The sequence below is a fragment of the Bos taurus genome, chromosome 3 (genome assembly GCF_002263795.3).
Source record: "Bos taurus isolate L1 Dominette 01449 registration number 42190680 breed Hereford chromosome 3, ARS-UCD2.0, whole genome shotgun sequence".
NCBI classification, from domain to species: domain Eukaryota; kingdom Metazoa; phylum Chordata; class Mammalia; order Artiodactyla; family Bovidae; genus Bos; species Bos taurus.
In genome coordinates, this window is record NC_037330.1 from 27,165,793 (window position 1) to 27,170,082 (window position 4,290).

Sequence of the window (4,290 nt, forward strand, 5' to 3'; positions counted from 1 at the left end):
GGTTTTTAGGGAGGCCAATTGTGTGGCTCCTGTGCTTAAAACACAAATCCTAATGGTTGGAAGAGGCACAGCCCTAGAAGGACATATTTTAAGGACAAGTAAGAAAGCATGTGGGCTTCCCTGGTGGCTCAGTGGTAAAGAACTCACCTGCCAATGCAGGAAACACAGGAGATGTGTGTTCAGTCCTGGGGTTGGGAAGATCCCCTGGAGGAGGAAATGACAACCCACTCCAGTATTCTTGTGGGGAAAATTCCATGGACAGAGGAACCATGCGGCAGACTACAGTCCATGAGGGCCACAAGAATCAGACATGACTCAGCAACTAAACAACAGCAACAAGAAACCTGATTGCTCCCCAGGCAGCCCGAGGTTGTCCTGTGAACCCAGGACCCTTTCTTTCTCAAGAATCAAGAACAGTAGACTTGGAAATACTATTTTAAAAATCCCTATATCCAGAAGCTTTCTTCTTTTGGGGGCAGATAGCCTGCCTTAGTGTTCCCCAAACCAAGCCAATACAAGGACCTAGAATAATTCTGAATTGATTTCAACATGGGGAGCTTTATTTTAGTTTAGGAAGCAATTTCTCACATACTGTCTTCCGTGTGAGAAGACACATTATTTGGTTTTACAATTCTGTGAGGCAGGTTTTATGACCCCCTTTAGAGGAAACCAAGACTCAGAGACATTAAGGAACTTGCTCAAAATCTCTCAACAATCCTGTGGCAAGGCAGGGATGAAATCTCAGGTTTACTCAGCACCTGGAGGAGGAAATGGCAGCCCACTCCAGGATTCTTGCCTGGGTAAATCCATGGACAGAGGAGCCTGGTGGGCTACAGTCCACGGGGTCGCAAAGTCATGTCACAAAGTCAGACATGACTGAGCAAATAAGCAGAGCACAGCATGGGAATTGTTCATGTCCCAGACATCAGAAAGAGTGTGGGGCCAAAGAACAACTGGTTGGGTAAGAGACACTGAGTTAGGCTGAAGCACAGGGGGCGTGTGGAGGGGGAATTAGGTTGGGCCTACATGAAGGGATGGACTTCCCTGGTACCTCAGACGATAAAGACCTGCCTGCAATGCAGGAGACCCAGGTTCGATCCCTAGATCAGGAAGATTCCCTGGAGAAGGGCAGCAACCCACTCCAGTATTCTCGCCTGGAGAATTCTATGGACAGAAGAACCTGGTGGATTACAGTCCATGGGGTGGCAAAGAGTCAGACACGACTGAGAGACTGACACTCACCCTACGTCAAGGGAACCCCAGGGGGCAGTGTTTGTTCACCTGGCCACAGGAAACCATTCAAGTGTCTGTAGTGGGGAGAGGCTGTTCAGAGCCAGGGCGTTAGGGCAGTGACCCAGTAGTGACACCTCCTATAGGTCGAATGGAGAGTGACAGCAGAGGGGCTGTTGAGGGTGTGAGGGGAAGGGGTGAGAGCTCCTGTGACAGACAACAAGGGCCCGAACTGGGCGGAAGTCGTGAGACTATGCCGAAACGGAGCACTTCACATAAGACCAGCCTGTTCAGGTCTCAGCAACCAAAGCAATATGGCGGCTGAAGGACAGCAAGCCTGCAAAGATGGTTTGAGGCCCCCAACTCCCAGGCCAGGAAGAGAAAAGAAGTCAGAGGAGTTGGGCTGTGAAGAAAGGCGGAGGGGAGGGGTGATGTGTCTGCCTGGGGTATCTGAAGGTTGAGAGCCCAGTGGGATGTCTAGTGAAAATGTGCAGCTAACTGTCAGAATGTTAGAGATATGGGTGTGGCCGACAAGCCCTCTAATCACTGAGCCAAAAATAGAGCTGGGACAGAACAGAGCTAGGGGAGCCTTTGACAGCAGCCTGCAGGATTATGGACTATAGAGTGCTGGCCTTGATGGGGATCTTGGAGCCTACTCTTCCTAGGTTCAGAAGGGGGATCTGAAGCCTAGAGAGGTTGGGTGACTTGCCCAAGGTCACACCGCCTATTTGCCCTCCCTAATTCTTCCAGGAGGTCAATGAACTTTTAGGTGACTGAAGTGTTCAAATTCAACAGCCCCTAGCCTGCATCTCTTAAAGTGTGAAGCTGATTAGGATACCGTGTGTCCGTGCATGCTTAGTTGCTCAGTCGTGTCCAACTCTTTGTGACCCCACGGACTGTGGCCCACGAGGTTCCTCTGTCCATGGAATTTTCCAGGCAAGAATACAGGAACAGATTGCTGTTTCCTACTCCTAGGGGATCTTCTGGATCTAGGGGGCTCCTGCATTGCAGGCAGATTCTTTACCATCTGAGCCACCAGGGAAGCCCACCTAGAGAATGAACTCTACTGGTAAACTTAGTTGCCACCCAGGTAAGAGCAAGCTCCTAAAAGAATCAGGTGCAGAATGGGTGGTGGCTTGGATTTTATTAGGCTTTTGTTTGTGGCATGCTTTGTCTCCTAAAGTCTCCTACAGCTAGCACCCCTTCCCCCAGAGCCACAGCTATAGATGATCCACTTAGTATTCTGAGTCCTGGATTCATAACCTCTCACTGAGCAAATGTTTCTGGGAGATGGAGGGCAAGGAAGAAAATCACGATTTGCCCTAGACCCCCAATTCCTTTCTCCTTTACGGAAAGGACATTGCTCCAATTACAAACTCCAGGACTTTCAAGAAAAGCAAACAAAAGCCCAACCACATGGCAAAGGTCACCTGGCCTGTGGAGAGAGTGAATGATTAACTCCTGTGAAAGCGAGTTTTGAGGATTTTTTTTTATAGTGTTCAAAGGTGCCACTTAGAAAAATTTAGCCCAGGGCAAATTCTAAGTAGGCCTCCCTCTCACGTCAAGCCCTGTGCTCCACCCATCCCCCCTCCCCGAGGACTTTGACCCTGGCCCATGTGAGGAGTGTCCTTTGTCCAGAGCAGAGGGTGTGGGTCCCTTCCTGCCAGGCTCCTTTCCCCTGGTTCCTGCAGGTTCACTCCGGGGCAGAGCCAGCAGGAGGGGTCAAGGTCTCCACGTGGAACCCAGGTCCTAGTGTGCTTTGCCCCACGTGTCTCTAGTGTCACCTGCACTGTGAGAATTCCTTAGGCCAAATGCAAAAACATATCCCTGTTCATCTCCAGTGGGGCGACCTTGGGGGAGTTCCTTTTTCTCTCTCAGCTTCCAAATGCTCATCAGCAAAATGAGTTGATGATGCCTTCCCTGGTGGCTCAGACGGTAAAGCGTCTGCCTACAATGAGGGAGACCCGGGTTCGATCCCTGGGTCGGGGAGACCCCTGGAGAAGGAAATGGCAATCCACTCCAGTACTCTTGCCTGGAAAATCCCATGGACGGAGGAGCCTGATTGGCTACTGTCCATGGGGTCGCAAAAAGTCAGACACGACTGAGCGACTTCACCTACTTCATAGGGTTGTTGAGAGGATTAAATGAGATAAAGCACTGTGTGCTGTGTTGTTGTGCTTAGTCGTGTCCAACTCTGCAACCCCATGGACTGTAGCCCACCAGGCTCCTCTGTCCATGGGGATTCTCCAGGCAAGAATACTGGAGTGGGTTGCCATGCCCTCCTCCAGGGGATCTTCCCAACCCAGGGACTGAACCCAGGTCTCCCGCATTGCAGGCAGATTCTTTACCGTCTGAGTCACCAGGGAAGCCCGATAAAGCACAAAGCACCCCCCAAACACTGCCCCACACGAAGGACGGCTCAGCACATCTTGGCTTCCTTTCCGGTCCTGGAACGTTCCTCCACCCTCTCCTCAACCCTCCTACCAGGACGCCTCCGGCTTCTACTTTTCCCCTCTCCTTTTCCTTCAGGCATTATCTAAGGAAAAGGGCTCCAGGGAGCGCGGCAGCTGTCTTCCCTCTCCCGAGGCCCCTCCAGCCTCGCGGGGAAGGCGGCTAAGCGCCCTACAGCGGCACCCGATGGGTCTGCAGGAGCTGACGTCTGTCCTGGGGTGACCATGCCTCCCCTTGTGCAGTAAACACTCCCCACTGCAAAGACGAGCCCAGGGAGGACGGTCCGCCTTGCGGATGGGAACTCAGTGCCTTCCTGGGCACTGAGTGAACTGTGGATGCGGGGCCCAGGAGCGGCAGCTGGGAGCGGGTACTGCGCGCTCCCGACAGCTGGCGAGGGCGGAGCGGCGCCGAGGCCCGCAGTGTCCTGGCCTGGCCCCCGCGGCTGGCTGGCTCCGCGCGGGCGGAATTTCCCCAGGGTCCGATCTCCTGCGGCCGGTCTGCGCGAGGAAGCCGCGGGCGCCCCCTGCTGCCCTAAACAATGCAGCGCCACGGCCACCGCACCGCAAATCCCCTCCTTTCCATCCCTCCCAGCCCAGCCTGCCGAGGACT